At 38.2% G+C, this 16,831-nt stretch overlaps 16 non-coding genes across 16 annotated transcripts; all 16 read left to right on the top strand.

Moving 5' to 3' along the window:
* Window positions 1-520: 520 nt before the first annotated feature.
* trnar-ucu (transfer RNA arginine (anticodon UCU)) lies at window positions 521-612 on the top strand. The gene is given in 2 exon segments: window positions 521-557; window positions 577-612. It is a non-coding gene; the product is annotated as a tRNA-Arg (tRNA).
* A 1,326-nt stretch (window positions 613-1,938) lies between these two features.
* Window positions 1,939-2,030, top strand: trnar-ucu (transfer RNA arginine (anticodon UCU)). Its single transcript is given in 2 exon segments — window positions 1,939-1,975; window positions 1,995-2,030. It is a non-coding gene; the product is annotated as a tRNA-Arg (tRNA).
* A 596-nt stretch (window positions 2,031-2,626) lies between these two features.
* Window positions 2,627-2,718, top strand: trnar-ucu (transfer RNA arginine (anticodon UCU)). The gene is given in 2 exon segments: window positions 2,627-2,663; window positions 2,683-2,718. It is a non-coding gene; the product is annotated as a tRNA-Arg (tRNA).
* Window positions 2,719-3,245: 527 nt separating this feature from the next.
* trnar-ucu (transfer RNA arginine (anticodon UCU)) lies at window positions 3,246-3,337 on the top strand. The gene is given in 2 exon segments: window positions 3,246-3,282; window positions 3,302-3,337. It is a non-coding gene; the product is annotated as a tRNA-Arg (tRNA).
* A 637-nt stretch (window positions 3,338-3,974) lies between these two features.
* On the top strand, window positions 3,975-4,066 carry trnar-ucu (transfer RNA arginine (anticodon UCU)). Its single transcript is given in 2 exon segments — window positions 3,975-4,011; window positions 4,031-4,066. It is a non-coding gene; the product is annotated as a tRNA-Arg (tRNA).
* Window positions 4,067-5,537: 1,471 nt separating this feature from the next.
* trnar-ucu (transfer RNA arginine (anticodon UCU)) lies at window positions 5,538-5,629 on the top strand. The gene is given in 2 exon segments: window positions 5,538-5,574; window positions 5,594-5,629. It is a non-coding gene; the product is annotated as a tRNA-Arg (tRNA).
* A 596-nt stretch (window positions 5,630-6,225) lies between these two features.
* Window positions 6,226-6,317, top strand: trnar-ucu (transfer RNA arginine (anticodon UCU)). Its single transcript is given in 2 exon segments — window positions 6,226-6,262; window positions 6,282-6,317. It is a non-coding gene; the product is annotated as a tRNA-Arg (tRNA).
* Window positions 6,318-6,844: 527 nt separating this feature from the next.
* On the top strand, window positions 6,845-6,936 carry trnar-ucu (transfer RNA arginine (anticodon UCU)). The gene is given in 2 exon segments: window positions 6,845-6,881; window positions 6,901-6,936. It is a non-coding gene; the product is annotated as a tRNA-Arg (tRNA).
* A 780-nt stretch (window positions 6,937-7,716) lies between these two features.
* Window positions 7,717-7,808, top strand: trnar-ucu (transfer RNA arginine (anticodon UCU)). Its single transcript is given in 2 exon segments — window positions 7,717-7,753; window positions 7,773-7,808. It is a non-coding gene; the product is annotated as a tRNA-Arg (tRNA).
* Window positions 7,809-9,766: 1,958 nt separating this feature from the next.
* On the top strand, window positions 9,767-9,858 carry trnar-ucu (transfer RNA arginine (anticodon UCU)). The gene is given in 2 exon segments: window positions 9,767-9,803; window positions 9,823-9,858. It is a non-coding gene; the product is annotated as a tRNA-Arg (tRNA).
* Window positions 9,859-10,457: 599 nt separating this feature from the next.
* trnar-ucu (transfer RNA arginine (anticodon UCU)) lies at window positions 10,458-10,549 on the top strand. Its single transcript is given in 2 exon segments — window positions 10,458-10,494; window positions 10,514-10,549. It is a non-coding gene; the product is annotated as a tRNA-Arg (tRNA).
* A 1,656-nt stretch (window positions 10,550-12,205) lies between these two features.
* trnar-ucu (transfer RNA arginine (anticodon UCU)) lies at window positions 12,206-12,297 on the top strand. The gene is given in 2 exon segments: window positions 12,206-12,242; window positions 12,262-12,297. It is a non-coding gene; the product is annotated as a tRNA-Arg (tRNA).
* Window positions 12,298-12,896: 599 nt separating this feature from the next.
* trnar-ucu (transfer RNA arginine (anticodon UCU)) lies at window positions 12,897-12,988 on the top strand. Its single transcript is given in 2 exon segments — window positions 12,897-12,933; window positions 12,953-12,988. It is a non-coding gene; the product is annotated as a tRNA-Arg (tRNA).
* A 1,656-nt stretch (window positions 12,989-14,644) lies between these two features.
* On the top strand, window positions 14,645-14,736 carry trnar-ucu (transfer RNA arginine (anticodon UCU)). The gene is given in 2 exon segments: window positions 14,645-14,681; window positions 14,701-14,736. It is a non-coding gene; the product is annotated as a tRNA-Arg (tRNA).
* A 635-nt stretch (window positions 14,737-15,371) lies between these two features.
* Window positions 15,372-15,463, top strand: trnar-ucu (transfer RNA arginine (anticodon UCU)). The gene is given in 2 exon segments: window positions 15,372-15,408; window positions 15,428-15,463. It is a non-coding gene; the product is annotated as a tRNA-Arg (tRNA).
* Window positions 15,464-16,062: 599 nt separating this feature from the next.
* On the top strand, window positions 16,063-16,154 carry trnar-ucu (transfer RNA arginine (anticodon UCU)). The gene is given in 2 exon segments: window positions 16,063-16,099; window positions 16,119-16,154. It is a non-coding gene; the product is annotated as a tRNA-Arg (tRNA).
* Window positions 16,155-16,831: the final 677 nt, after the last annotated feature.

Raw genomic sequence — 16,831 nt, 5'->3', positions numbered from 1 at the left:
GATTCATTTAATTAGGGCTAGATATTAAATGTCTCTGCATTTACAGCATTTCAATATCCAGACTAATGTTCAGATAAACAAATGTTATACAATGTGCACAAATGATACAAAGAGACATACTAAGTGGAAGTAGAGTAATTCAAAGGTTGTTGGTTTGAGTCCCACATGAGTCCGACAAGAGTCCGGCTTTATACGTTAAACCGTGACTGAAAACTGACAAGATTGAGTGTGTACATGGTCTTCACTGTGTTTTATCAATGCCACATATTACTCAATGGAGTGATATGTTATCAATTTTATACATCAGGTCACTCTGAGCTGAAACTGTCCAACTTTCAGTTTCTGTGATTTAAGTCACACTGTAAAAGTAATTCACACTCATCAAGTTATTCCCTCATTCAACTCAAACATTAGAGACCATGAAATCTGCCAGGATGACCAATCCGTCAGTCGTCAGTACACAGACATGTTATACAATGTGTCCAAAATCTTAGAACAGACTCACTCTAGGTTGATATGTGGCTCTGTGGCGCAATGGATAGCGCATTGGACTTCTAGACAATAATCAGGCAAGTAATTCAAAGGTTGAGGGTTCGAGTCCCTCCAGAGTCGGTCTCTTTGGATTATATGGATTCATTTAATTAGGGCTAGATATTAAATGTCTCTGCATTTACAGCATTTCAATATCCAGACTAATGTTCAGATAAACAAATGTTATACAATGTGCACAAATGATACAAAGAGACATACTAAGTGGAAGTAGAGTAATTCAAAGGTTGTTGGTTTGAGTCCCACATGAGTCCGACAAGAGTCCGGCTTTATACGTTAAACCGTGACTGAAAACTGACAAGATTGAGTGTGTACATGGTCTTCACTCTGTTTTATCAATGCCACATATTACTCAATGGAGTGATATGTGAAAATCTACACAATAGCCTCCTCACAGGGATTCAAAGGTTGTGTTCGATTCGCACCAGAGTCAATTTTATACATCAGGTCACTCTGAGCTGAAACTGTCCAACTTTCAGTTTCTGTGATTTAAGTCACACTGTAAAAGTAATTCACACTCATCAAGTTATTCCCTCATTCAACTCAAACATTAGAGACCATGAAATCTGCCAGGATGACCAATCCGTCAGTCGTCAGTACACAGACATGTTATACAATGTGTCCAAAATCTTAGAACAGACTCACTCTAGGTTGATATGTGTCTCTGTGGCGCAATGGATAGCGCATTGGACTTCTAGACAATAATCAGGCAAGTAATTCAAAGGTTGAGGATTCGAGTCCCTCCAGAGTCGGTCTCTTTAGATTATATGGATTCATTTAATTAGGGCTAAATATTAAATGTCTCTGCATTTAAAGGATTTCAATATCCAGTCTAATGTTCAGATAAACACACATGTTATACAATGTGCACACACAATACAAAGAGACATACTAAATGGAAGTAAGGATCTCTGGTGCAATAGGTAGTGCATTAGACTTTTTGACAATAAGTCAAGTATTTCAAAGGTTGTGGGTTTGAGTCCCACATGAGTCCGGCTTTATACGTTAAACCGTGACTGAAAACTGACAAGATTGAGTGTGTACATGGTCTTCACTGTGTTTTATCAATCCCACATATTACTCAATGGAGTGATATGTGAAAATCTACACAATAGCCTCCTCACAGGGATTCAAAGGTTGTGTTCGATTCCCACCAGAGTCAATTTTATACATCAGGTCACTCTGAGCTGAAACTGTCCAACTTTCAGTTTCTGTGATTTAAGTCACACTGTAAAAGTAATTCACACTCATCAAGTTATTCCCTCATTCAACTCAAACATTAGAGACCATGAAATCTGCCAGGATGACCAATCCGTCAGTCGTCAGTACACAGACATGTTATACAATGTGTCCAAAATCTTAGAGCAGACTCACTCTAGGTTGATATGTGGCTCTGTGGCGCAATGGATAGCGCATTGGACTTCTAGACAATAATGAGGCAAGTAATTCAAAGGTTGAGGGTTCGAGTCCCTCCAGAGTCGGTCTCTTTAGATTATATGGATTCATTTAATTAGGGCTAGATATTAAATGTCTCTTCATTTACAGGATTTCAATATCCAGTCTAATATTCAGATAAACACACATGTTATACAATGTGCACACACAATACAAAGAGACATACTAAGTGGAAGTAGAGTAATTCAAAGGTTGTTGGTTTGAGTCCCACATGAGTCCGACAAGAGTCCGGCTTTATACGTTAAACCGTGACTGAAAACTGACAAGATTGAGTGTGTACATGGTCTTCACTGTGTTTTATCAATGCCACATATTACTCAATGGAGTGATATGTGAAAATCTACACAATAGACTCACAGGGATTCAAAGGTTGTGTTCGATTCCCACCAGAGTCAATTTTATACATCAGGTCACTCTGAGCTGAAACTGTCCAACTTTCAGTTTCTGTGATTTAAGTCACACTGTAAAAGTAATTCACACTCATCAAGTTATTCCCTCATTCAACTCAAACATTAGAGACCATGAAATCTGCCAGGATTACCAATCCGTCAGTCGTCAGTACACAGACATGTTATACAATGTGTCCAAAATATTAGAACAGACTCACTCTAGGTTGATATGTGGCTCTGTGGCGCAATGGATAGCGCATTGGACTTCTAGACAATAATCAGGCAAGTAATTCAAAGGTTGAGGGTTCGAGTCCCTCCAGAGTCGGTCTCTTTAGATTATATGGATTCATTTAATTAGGGCTAGATATTAAATGTCTCTGCATTTACAGCATTTCAATATCCAGACTAATGTTCAGATAAACAAATGTTATACAATGTGCACAAATGATACAAAGAGACATACTAAGTGGAAGTAGAGTAATTCAAAGGTTGTTGGTTTGAGTCCCACATGAGTCCGGCTTTATACGTTAAACCGTGACTGAAAACTGACAAGATTGAGTGTGTACATGGTCTTCACTGTGTTTTATCAATGCCACATATTACTCAATGGAGTGATATGTTATCAATTTTATACATCAGGTCACTCTGAGCTGAAACTGTCCAACTTTCAGTTTCTGTGATTTAAGTCACACTGTAAAAGTAATTCACACTCATCAAGTTATTCCCTCATTCAACTCAAACATTAGAGACCATGAAATCTGCCAGGATGACCAATCCGTCAGTCGTCAGTACACAGACATGTTATACAATGTGTCCAAAATCTTAGAACAGACTCACTCTACGTTGATATGTGGCTCTGTGGCGCAATGGATAGCGCATTGGACTTCTAGACAATAATCAGGCAAGTAATTCAAAGGTTGAGGATTCGAGTCCCTCCAGAGTCGGTCTCTTTAGATTATATGGATTCATTTAATTAGGGCTAAATATTAAATGTCTCTGCATTTAAAGGATTTCAATATCCAGTCTAATGTTCAGATAAACACACATGTTATACAATGTGCACACACAATACAAAGAGACATACTAAATGGAAGTAAGGATCTCTGGTGCAATAGGTAGTGCATTAGACTTTTTGACAATAAGTCAAGTATTTCAAAGGTTGTGGGTTTGAGTCCCACATGAGTCCGGCTTTATACGTTAAACCGTGACTGAAAACTGACAAGATTGAGTGTGTACATGGTCTTCACTGTGTTTTATCAATCCCACATATTACTCAATGGAGTGATATGTGAAAATCTACACAATAGCCTCCTCAAAGGGATTCAAAGGTTGTGTTCGATTCCCACCAGAGTCAATTTTATACATCAGGTCACTCTGAGCTGAAACTGTCCAACTTTCAGTTTCTGTGATTTAAGTCACACTGTAAAAGTAATTCACACTCATCAAGTTATTCCCTCATTCAACTCAAACATTAGAGACCATGAAATCTGCCAGGATGACCAATCCGTCAGTCGTCAGTACACAGACATGTTATACAATGTGTCCAAAATCTTAGAACAGACTCACTCTAGGTTGATATGTGGCTCTGTGGCGCAATGGATAGCGCATTGGACTTCTAGACAATAATGAGGCAAGTAATTCAAAGGTTGAGGGTTCGAGTCTCTCCAGAGTCGGTCTCTTTAGATTATATGGATTCATTTAATTAGGGCTAGATATTAAATGTCTCTTCATTTACAGGATTTCAATATCCAGTCTAATATTCAGATAAACACACATGTTATACAATGTGCACACACAATACAAAGAGACATACTAAGTGGAAGTAGAGTAATTCAAAGGTTGTTGGTTTGAGTCCCACATGAGTCCGACAAGAGTCCGGCTTTATACGTTAAACCGTGACTGAAAACTGACAAGATTGAGTGTGTACATGGTCTTCACTGTGTTTTATCAATGCCACATATTACTCAATGGAGTGATATGTGAAAATCTACACAATAGCCTCCTCACAGGGATTCAAAGGTTGTGTTCGATTCCCACCAGAGTCAATTTTATACATCAGGTCACTCTGAGCTGAAACTGTCCAACTTTCAGTTTCTGTGATTTAAGTCACACTGTAAAAGTAATTCACACTCATCAAGTTATTCCCTCATTCAACTCAAACATTAGACACCATGAAATCTGCCAGGATGACCAATCCGTCAGTCGTCAGTACACAGACATGTTATACAATGTGTCCAAAATCTTAGAACAGACTCACTCTAGGTTGATATGTGGCTCTGTGGCGCAATGGATAGCGCATTGGACTTCTAGACAATAATCAGGCAAGTAATTCAAAGGTTGAGGATTCGAGTCCCTCCAGAGTTGGTCTCTTTAGATTATATGGATTCATTTAATTAGGGCTAGATATTAAATGTCTCTTCATTTACAGGATTTCAATATCCAGTCTAATATTCAGATAAACACACATGTTATACAATGTGCACACACAATACAAAGAGACATACTAAATGGAAGTAAGGATCTCTGGTGCAATAGGTAGTGCATTAGTCTTTTTGACAATAAGTCAAGTATTTCAAAGGTTGAGGGTTCGAGTCCCTCCAGAGTCGGTCTCTTTAGATTATATGGATTCATTTAATTAGGGCTAGATATTAAATGTCTCTGCATTTACAGCATTTCAATATCCAGACTAATGTTCAGATAAACAAATGTTATACAATGTGCACAAATGATACAAAGAGACATACTAAGTGGAAGTAGAGTAATTCAAAGGTTGTTGGTTTGAGTCCCACATGAGTCCGACAAGAGTCCGGCTTTATACGTTAAACCGTGACTGAAAACTGACAAGATTGAGTGTGTACATGGTCTTCACTGTGTTTTATCAATGCCACATATTACTCAATGGAGTGATATGTTATCAATTTTATACATCAGGTCACTCTGAGCTGAAACTGTCCAACTTTCAGTTTCTGTGATTTAAGTCACACTGTAAAAGTAATTCACACTCATCAAGTTATTCCCTCATTCAACTCAAACATTAGAGACCATGAAATCTGCCAGGATGACCAATCCGTCAGTCGTCAGTACACAGACATGTTATACAATGTGTCCAAAATCTTAGAGCAGACTCACTCTAGGTTGATATGTGGCTCTGTGGCGCAATGGATAGCGCATTGGACTTCTAGACAATAATGAGGCAAGTAATTCAAAGGTTGAGGGTTCGAGTCCCTCCAGAGTCGGTCTCTTTAGATTATATGGATTCATTTAATTAGGGCTAGATATTAAATGTCTCTTCATTTACAGGATTTCAATATCCAGTCTAATATTCAGATAAACACACATGTTATACAATGTGCACACACAATACAAAGAGACATACTAAGTGGAAGTAGAGTAATTCAAAGGTTGTTGGTTTGAGTCCCACATGAGTCCGACAAGAGTCCGGCTTTATACGTTAAACCGTGACTGAAAACTGACAAGATTGAGTGTGTACATGGTCTTCACTGTGTTTTATCAATGCCACATATTACTCAATGGAGTGATATGTGAAAATCTACACAATAGACTCACAGGGATTCAAAGGTTGTGTTCGATTCCCACCAGAGTCAATTTTATACATCAGGTCACTCTGAGCTGAAACTGTCCAACTTTCAGTTTCTGTGATTTAAGTCACACTGTAAAAGTAATTCACACTCATCAAGTTATTCCCTCATTCAACTCAAACATTAGAGACCATGAAATCTGCCAGGATTACCAATCCGTCAGTCGTCAGTACACAGACATGTTATACAATGTGTCCAAAATATTAGAACAGACTCACTCTAGGTTGATATGTGGCTCTGTGGCGCAATGGATAGCGCATTGGACTTCTAGACAATAATCAGGCAAGTAATTCAAAGGTTGAGGGTTCGAGTCCCTCCAGAGTCGGTCTCTTTAGATTATATGGATTCATTTAATTAGGGCTAGATATTAAATGTCTCTGCATTTACAGCATTTCAATATCCAGACTAATGTTCAGATAAACAAATGTTATACAATGTGCACAAATGATACAAAGAGACATACTAAGTGGAAGTAGAGTAATTCAAAGGTTGTTGGTTTGAGTCCCACATGAGTCCGGCTTTATACGTTAAACCGTGACTGAAAACTGACAAGATTGAGTGTGTACATGGTCTTCACTGTGTTTTATCAATGCCACATATTACTCAATGGAGTGATATGTTATCAATTTTATACATCAGGTCACTCTGAGCTGAAACTGTCCAACTTTCAGTTTCTGTGATTTAAGTCACACTGTAAAAGTAATTCACACTCATCAAGTTATTCCCTCATTCAACTCAAACATTAGAGACCATGAAATCTGCCAGGATGACCAATCCGTCAGTCGTCAGTACACAGACATGTTATACAATGTGTCCAAAATCTTAGAACAGACTCACTCTAGGTTGATATGTGGCTCTGTGGCGCAATGGATAGCGCATTGGACTTCTAGACAATAATGAGGCAAGTAATTCAAAGGTTGAGGGTTCGAGTCTCTCCAGAGTCGGTCTCTTTAGATTATATGGATTCATTTAATTAGGGCTAGATATTAAATGTCTCTTCATTTACAGGATTTCAATATCCAGTCTAATATTCAGATAAACACACATGTTATACAATGTGCACACACAATACAAAGAGACATACTAAATGGAAGTAAGGATCTCTGGTGCAATAGGTAGTGCATTAGTCTTTTTGACAATAAGTCAAGTATTTCAAAGGTTGAGGGTTCGAGTCCCTCCAGAGTCGGTCTCTTTAGATTATATGGATTCATTTAATTAGGGCTAGATATTAAATGTCTCTGCATTTACAGCATTTCAATATCCAGACTAATGTTCAGATAAACAAATGTTATACAATGTGCACAAATGATACAAAGAGACATACTAAGTGGAAGTAGAGTAATTCAAAGGTTGTTGGTTTGAGTCCCACATGAGTCCGACAAGAGTCCGGCTTTATACGTTAAACCGTGACTGAAAACTGACAAGATTGAGTGTGTACATGGTCTTCACTGTGTTTTATCAATGCCACATATTACTCAATGGAGTGATATGTTATCAATTTTATACATCAGGTCACTCTGAGCTGAAACTGTCCAACTTTCAGTTTCTGTGATTTAAGTCACACTGTAAAAGTAATTCACACTCATCAAGTTATTCCCTCATTCAACTCAAACATTAGAGACCATGAAATCTGCCAGGATGACCAATCCGTCAGTCGTCAGTACACAGACATGTTATACAATGTGTCCAAAATCTTAGAACAGACTCACTCTAGGTTGATATGTGGCTCTGTGGCGCAATGGATAGCGCATTGGACTTCTAGACAATAATCAGGCAAGTAATTCAAAGGTTGAGGGTTCGAGTCCCTCCAGAGTCGGTCTCTTTGGATTATATGGATTAATTTAATTAGGGCTAGATATTAAATGTCTCTGCATTTACAGCATTTCAATATCCAGACTAATGTTCAGATAAACAAATGTTATACAATGTGCACAAATGATACAAAGAGACATACTAAGTGGAAGTAGAGTAATTCAAAGGTTGTTGGTTTGAGTCCCACATGAGTCCGACAAGAGTCCGGCTTTATACGTTAAACCGTGACTGAAAACTGACAAGATTGAGTGTGTACATGGTCTTCACTCTGTTTTATCAATGCCACATATTACTCAATGGAGTGATATGTGAAAATCTACACAATAGCCTCCTCACAGGGATTCAAAGGTTGTGTTCGATTCGCACCAGAGTCAATTTTATACATCAGGTCACTCTGAGCTGAAACTGTCCAACTTTCAGTTTCTGTGATTTAAGTCACACTGTAAAAGTAATTCACACTCATCAAGTTATTCCCTCATTCAACTCAAACATTAGAGACCATGAAATCTGCCAGGATGACCAATCCGTCAGTCGTCAGTACACAGACATGTTATACAATGTGTCCAAAATCTTAGAACAGACTCACTCTAGGTTGATATGTGTCTCTGTGGCGCAATGGATAGCGCATTGGACTTCTAGACAATAATCAGGCAAGTAATTCAAAGGTTGAGGATTCGAGTCCCTCCAGAGTCGGTCTCTTTAGATTATATGGATTCATTTAATTAGGGCTAAATATTAAATGTCTCTGCATTTAAAGGATTTCAATATCCAGTCTAATGTTCAGATAAACACACATGTTATACAATGTGCACACACAATACAAAGAGACATACTAAATGGAAGTAAGGATCTCTGGTGCAATAGGTAGTGCATTAGACTTTTTGACAATAAGTCAAGTATTTCAAAGGTTGTGGGTTTGAGTCCCACATGAGTCCGGCTTTATACGTTAAACCGTGACTGAAAACTGACAAGATTGAGTGTGTACATGGTCTTCACTGTGTTTTATCAATCCCACATATTACTCAATGGAGTGATATGTGAAAATCTACACAATAGCCTCCTCACAGGGATTCAAAGGTTGTGTTCGATTCCCACCAGAGTCAATTTTATACATCAGGTCACTCTGAGCTGAAACTGTCCAACTTTCAGTTTCTGTGATTTAAGTCACACTGTAAAAGTAATTCACACTCATCAAGTTATTCCCTCATTCAACTCAAACATTAGAGACCATGAAATCTGCCAGGATGACCAATCCGTCAGTCGTCAGTACACAGACATGTTATACAATGTGTCCAAAATCTTAGAACAGACTCACTCTAGGTTGATATGTGTCTCTGTGGCGCAATGGATAGCGCATTGGACTTCTAGACAATAATCAGGCAAGTAATTCAAAGGTTGAGGATTCGAGTCCCTCCAGAGTCGGTCTCTTTAGATTATATGGATTCATTCAATTAGGGCTAGATATTAAATGTCTCTGCATTTACAGGATTTCAATATCCAGTCTAATATTCAGATAAACACACATGTTATACAATGTGCACACACAATACAAAGAGACATACTAAGTGGAAGTAGAGTAATTCAAAGGTTGTTGCTTTGAGTCCCACATGAGTCCGACAAGAGTCCGGCTTTATACGTTAAACCGTGACTGAAAACTGACAAGATTGAGTGTGTACATGGTCTTCACTGTGTTTTATCAATGCCACATATTACTCAATGGAGTGATATGTTATCAATTTTATACATCAGGTCACTCTGAGCTGAAACTGTCCAACTTTCAGTTTCTGTGATTTAAGTCACACTGTAAAAGTAATTCACACTCATCAAGTTATTCCCTCATTCAACTCAAACATTAGAGACCATGAAATCTGCCAGGATGACCAATCCGTCAGTCGTCAGTACACAGACATGTTATACAATGTGTCCAAAATCTTAGAACAGACTCACTCTACGTTGATATGTGGCTCTGTGGCGCAATGGATAGCGCATTGGACTTCTAGACAATAATCAGGCAAGTAATTCAAAGGTTGAGGGTTCGAGTCCCTCCAGAGTCGGTCTCTTTAGATTATATGGATTCATTTAATTAGGGCTAGATATTAAATGTCTCTTCATTTACAGGATTTCAATATCCAGTCTAATATTCAGATAAACACACATGTTATACAATGTGCACACACAATACAAAGAGACATACTAAGTGGAAGTAGAGTAATTCAAAGGTTGTTGGTTTGAGTCCCACATGAGTCCGACAAGAGTCCGGCTTTATACGTTAAACCGTGACTGAAAACTGACAAGATTGAGTGTGTACATGGTCTTCACTGTGTTTTATCAATGCCACATATTACTCAATGGAGTGATATGTGAAAATCTACACAATAGCCTCCTCACAGGGATTCAAAGGTTGTGTTCGATTCCCACCAGAGTCAATTTTATACATCAGGTCACTCTGAGCTGAAACTGTCCAACTTTCAGTTTCTGTGATTTAAGTCACACTGTAAAAGTAATTCACACTCATCAAGTTATTCCCTCATTCAACTCAAACATTAGACACCATGAAATCTGCCAGGATGACCAATCCGTCAGTCGTCAGTACACAGACATGTTATACAATGTGTCCAAAATCTTAGAACAGACTCACTCTAGGTTGATATGTGGCTCTGTGGCGCAATGGATAGCGCATTGGACTTCTAGACAATAATCAGGCAAGTAATTCAAAGGTTGAGGATTCGAGTCCCTCCAGAGTCGGTCTCTTTAGATTATATGGATTCATTTAATTAGGGCTAGATATTAAATGTCTCTTCATTTACAGGATTTCAATATCCAGTCTAATATTCAGATAAACACACATGTTATACAATGTGCACACACAATACAAAGAGACATACTAAATGGAAGTAAGGATCTCTGGTGCAATAGGTAGTGCATTAGTCTTTTTGACAATAAGTCAAGTATTTCAAAGGTTGAGGGTTCGAGTCCCTCCAGAGTCGGTCTCTTTAGATTATATAGGGTTGATGATTCGAGTCCCTCCAGAGTCGGTCTCTTTAGATTATATAGATTCATTTAATTAGGGCTAGATATTAAATGTCTCTGCAGTTACAGGATTTCAATATCCAGTCTAATATTCAGATAAACACACATGTTATACAATGTGCACACACAATACAAAGAGACATACTAAATGGAAGTAAGGATCTCTGGTGCAATAGGTAGTGCATTAGACTTTTTGACAATAAGTCAAGTATTTCAAACGTTGTGGGTTTGAGTCCCACAAGAGTCCGGCTTTATACGTTAAACCGTGACTGAAAACTGATAAGATTGAGTGTGTACATGGTCTTCACTGTGTTTTATCAATGCCACATATTACTCAATGGAGTGATATGTAAAAATCTACACAATAGCCTCCTCACAGGGATTCAAAGGTTGTGTTCGATTCCCACCAGAGTCAATTTTATACATCAGGTCACTCTGAGCTGAAACTATCCAACTTTCAGTTTCTGTGATTTAAGTCACACTGTAAAAGTAATTCACACTCATCAAGTTATTCCCTCATTCAACTCAAACATTAGAGACCATGAAATCTGCCAGGATGACCAATCCGTCAGTCGTCAGTACACAGACATGTTATACAATGTGTCCAAAATCTTAGAACAGACTCACTCTAGGTTGATATGTGGCTCTGTGGGGCAATGGATAGCGCATTGGACTTCTAGACAATAATCAGGCAAGTAATTCAAAGGTTGAGGATTCGAGTCCCTCCAGAGTCGGTCTCTTTAGATTATATGGATTCATTTAATTAGGGCTAGATATTAAATGTCTCTTCATTTACAGGATTTCAATATCCAGTCTAATATTCAGATAAACACACATGTTATACAATGTGCACACACAATACAAAGAAACATACTAAATGGAAGTAAGGATCTCTGGTGCAATAGGTAGTGCATTAGACTTTTTGACAATAAGTCAAGTATTTCAAACGTTGTGGGTTTGAGTCCCACAAGAGTCCGGCTTTATACGTTAAACCGTGACTGAAAACTGACAAGATTGAGTGTGTACATGGTCTTCACTGTGTTTTATCAATGCCACATATTACTCAATGGAGTGATATGTGAAAATCTACACAATAGCCTCCTCACAGGGATTCAAAGGTTGTGTTCGATTCGCACCAGAGTCAATTTTATACATCAGGTCACTCTGAGCTGAAACTGTCCAACTTTCACTTTCTGTGATTTAAGTCACACTGTAAAAGTAATTCACACTCATCAAGTCATTCCCTCATTCAACTCAAACATTAGAGACCATGAAATCTGCCAGGATGACCAATCCGTCAGTCGTCAGTACACAGACATGTTATACAATGTGTCCAAAATCTTAGAACAGACTCACTCTAGGTTGATATGTGGCTCTGTGGCGCAATGGATAGCGCATTGGACTTCTAGACAATAATCAGGCAAGTAATTCAAAGGTTGAGGGTTCGAGTCCCTCCAGAGTCGGTCTCTTTAGATTATATGGATTCATTTAATTAGGGCTAGATATTAAATGTCTCTGCATTTACAGGATTTCAATATCCAGTCTAATATTCAGATAAACACACATGTTATACAATGTGCACACACAATACAAAGAGACATACTAAGTGGAAGTAGAGTAATTCAAAGGTTGTTGGTTTGAGTCCCACATGAGTCCGACAAGAGTCCGGCTTTATACGTTAAACCGTGACTGAAAACTGACAAGATTGAGTGTGTACATGGTCTTCACTGTGTTTTATCAATGCCACATATTACTCAATGGAGTGATATGTGAAAATCTACACAATAGCCTCCTCACAGGGATTCAAAGGTTGTGTTCGATTCCCACCAGAGTCAATTTTATACATCAGGTCACTCTGAGCTGAAACTGTCCAACTTTCAGTTTCTGTGATTTAAGTCACACTGTAAAAGTAATTCACACTCATCAAGTTATTCCCTCATTCAACTCAAACATTAGACACCATGAAATCTGCCAGGATGACCAATCCGTCAGTCGTCAGTACACAGACATGTTATACAATGTGTCCAAAATCTTAGAACAGACTCACTCTAGGTTGATATGTGGCTCTGTGGCGCAATGGATAGCGCATTGGACTTCTAGACAATAATCAGGCAAGTAATTCAAAGGTTGAGGATTCGAGTCCCTCCAGAGTCGGTCTCTTTAGATTATATGGATTCATTTAATTAGGGCTAGATATTAAATGTCTCTTCATTTACAGGATTTCAATATCCAGTCTAATATTCAGATAAACACACATGTTATACAATGTGCACACACAATACAAAGAGACATACTAAATGGAAGTAAGGATCTCTGGTGCAATAGGTAGTGCATTAGTCTTTTTGACAATAAGTCAAGTATTTCAAAGGTTGAGGGTTCGAGTCCCTCCAGAGTCGGTCTCTTTAGATTATATAGGGTTGATGATTCGAGTCCCTCCAGAGTCGGTCTCTTTAGATTATATAGATTCATTTAATTAGGGCTAGATATTAAATGTCTCTGCAGTTACAGGATTTCAATATCCAGTCTAATATTCAGATAAACACACATGTTATACAATGTGCACACACAATACAAAGAGACATACTAAATGGAAGTAAGGATCTCTGGTGCAATAGGTAGTGCATTAGACTTTTTGACAATAAGTCAAGTATTTCAAACGTTGTGGGTTTGAGTCCCACAAGAGTCCGGCTTTATACGTTAAACCGTGACTGAAAACTGATAAGATTGAGTGTGTACATGGTCTTCACTGTGTTTTATCAATGCCACATATTACTCAATGGAGTGATATGTAAAAATCTACACAATAGCCTCCTCACAGGGATTCAAAGGTTGTGTTCGATTCCCACCAGAGTCAATTTTATACATCAGGTCACTCTGAGCTGAAACTATCCAACTTTCAGTTTCTGTGATTTAAGTCACACTGTAAAAGTAATTCACACTCATCAAGTTATTCCCTCATTCAACTCAAACATTAGAGACCATGAAATCTGCCAGGATGACCAATCCGTCAGTCGTCAGTACACAGACATGTTATACAATGTGTCCAAAATCTTAGAACAGACTCACTCTAGGTTGATATGTGGCTCTGTGGGGCAATGGATAGCGCATTGGACTTCTAGACAATAATCAGGCAAGTAATTCAAAGGTTGAGGATTCGAGTCCCTCCAGAGTCGGTCTCTTTAGATTATATGGATTCATTTAATTAGGGCTAGATATTAAATGTCTCTTCATTTACAGGATTTCAATATCCAGTCTAATATTCAGATAAACACACATGTTATACAATGTGCACACACAATACAAAGAAACATACTAAATGGAAGTAAGGATCTCTGGTGCAATAGGTAGTGCATTAGACTTTTTGACAATAAGTCAAGTATTTCAAACGTTGTGGGTTTGAGTCCCACAAGAGTCCGGCTTTATACGTTAAACCGTGACTGAAAACTGACAAGATTGAGTGTGTACATGGTCTTCACTGTGTTTTATCAATGCCACATATTACTCAATGGAGTGATATGTGAAAATCTACACAATAGCCTCCTCACAGGGATTCAAAGGTTGTGTTCGATTCGCACCAGAGTCAATTTTATACATCAGGTCACTCTGAGCTGAAACTGTCCAACTTTCACTTTCTGTGATTTAAGTCACACTGTAAAAGTAATTCACACTCATCAAGTTATTCCCTCATTCAACTCAAACATTAGAGACCATGAAATCTGCCAGGATGACCAATCCGTCAGTCGTCAGTACACAGACATGTTATACAATGTGTCCAAAATCTTAGAACAGACTCACTCTAGGTTGATATGTGGCTCTGTGGCGCAATGGATAGCGCATTGGACTTCTAGACAATAATCAGGCAAGTAATTCAAAGGTTGAGGGTTCGAGTCCCTCCAGAGTCGGTCTCTTTAGATTATATGGATTCATTTAATTAGGGCTAGATATTAAATGTCTCTGCATTTACAGCATTTCAATATCCAGACTAATGTTCAGATAAACAAATGTTATACAATGTGCACAAATGATACAAAGAGACATACTAAGTGGAAGTAAGGATCTCTGGTGCAATAGGTAGTGCATTAGACTTTTTGACAATAAGTCAAGTATTTCAAAGGTTGTGGGTTTGAGTCCCACATGAGTCCGGCTTTATACGTTAAACCGTGACTGAAAACTGACAAGATTGAGTGTGTACATGGTCTTCACTGTGTTTTATCAATCCCACATATTACTCAATGGAGTGATATGTGAAAATCTACACAATAGCCTCCTCAAAGGGATTCAAAGGTTGTGTTCGATTCCCACCAGAGTCAATTTTATACATCAGGTCACTCTGAGCTGAAACTGTCCAACTTTCAGTTTCTGTGATTTAAGTCACACTGTAAAAGTAATTCACACTCATCAAGTTATTCCCTCATTCAACTCAAACATTAGAGACCATGAAATCTGCCAGGATGACCAATCCGTCAGTCGTCAGTACACAGACATGTTATACAATGTGTCCAAAATCTTAGAACAGACTCACTCTAGGTTGATATGTGGCTCTGTGGCGCAATGGATAGCGCATTGGACTTCTAGACAATAATGAGGCAAGTAATTCAAAGGTTGAGGGTTCGAGTCCCTCCAGAGTCGGTCTCTTTAGATTATATGGATTCATTTAATTAGGGCTAGATATTAAATGTCTCTTCATTTACAGGATTTCAATATCCAGTCTAATATTCAGATAAACACACATGTTATACAATGTGCACACACAATACAAAGAGACATACTAAGTGGAAGTAGAGTAATTCAAAGGTTGTTGGTTTGAGTCCCACATGAGTCCGACAAGAGTCCGGCTTTATACGTTAAACCGTGACTGAAAACTGACAAGATTGAGTGTGTACATGGTCTTCACTGTGTTTTATCAATGCCACATATTACTCAATGGAGTGATATGTGAAAATCTACACAATAGCCTCCTCACAGGGATTCAAAGGTTGTGTTCGATTCCCACCAGAGTCAATTTTATACATCAGGTCACTCTGAGCTGAAACTGTCCAACTTTCAGTTTCTGTGATTTAAGTCACACTGTAAAAGTAATTCACACTCATCAAGTTATTCCCTCATTCAACTCAAACATTAGACACCATGAAATCTGCCAGGATGACCAATCCGTCAGTCGTCAGTACACAGACATGTTATACAATGTGTCCAAAATCTTAGAACAGACTCACTCTAGGTTGATATGTGGCTCTGTGGCGCAATGGATAGCGCATTGGACTTCTAGACAATAATCAGGCAAGTAATTCAAAGGTTGAGGATTCGAGTCCCTCCAGAGTCGGTCTCTTTAGATTATATGGATTCATTTAATTAGGGCTAGATATTAAATGTCTCTTCATTTACAGGATTTCAATATCCAGTCTAATATTCAGATAAACACACATGTTATACAATGTGCACACACAATACAAAGAGACATACTTAATGGAAGTAAGGATCTCTGGTGCAATAGGTAGTGCATTAGTCTTTTTGACAATAAGTCAAGTATTTCAAAGGTTGAGGGTTCGAGTCCCTCCAGAGTCGGTCTCTTTAGATTATATAGGGTTGATGATTCGAGTCCCTCCAGAGTCGGTCTCTTTAGATTATATAGATTCATTTAATTAGGGCTAGATATTAAATGTCTCTGCAGTTACAGGATTTCAATATCCAGTCTAATATTCAGATAAACACACATGTTATACAATGTGCACACACAATACAAAGAGACATACTAAATGGAAGTAAGGATCTCTGGTGCAATAGGTAGTGCATTAGACTTTTTGACAATAAGTCAAGTATTTCAAACGTTGTGGGTTTGAGTCCCACAAGAGTCCGGCTTTATACGTTAAACCGTGACTGAAAACTGATAAGATTGAGTGTGTACATGGTCTTCACTGTGTTTTATCAATGCCACATATTACTCAATGGAGTGATATGTAAAAATCTACACAATAGCCTCCTCACAGGGATTCAAAGGTT

Source organism: Pleuronectes platessa, chromosome 21 (genome assembly GCF_947347685.1).
Source record: "Pleuronectes platessa chromosome 21, fPlePla1.1, whole genome shotgun sequence".
Lineage (NCBI taxonomy): Eukaryota > Metazoa > Chordata > Actinopteri > Pleuronectiformes > Pleuronectidae > Pleuronectes > Pleuronectes platessa.
This window is presented reverse-complemented; position numbering and strand designations above follow the sequence as displayed.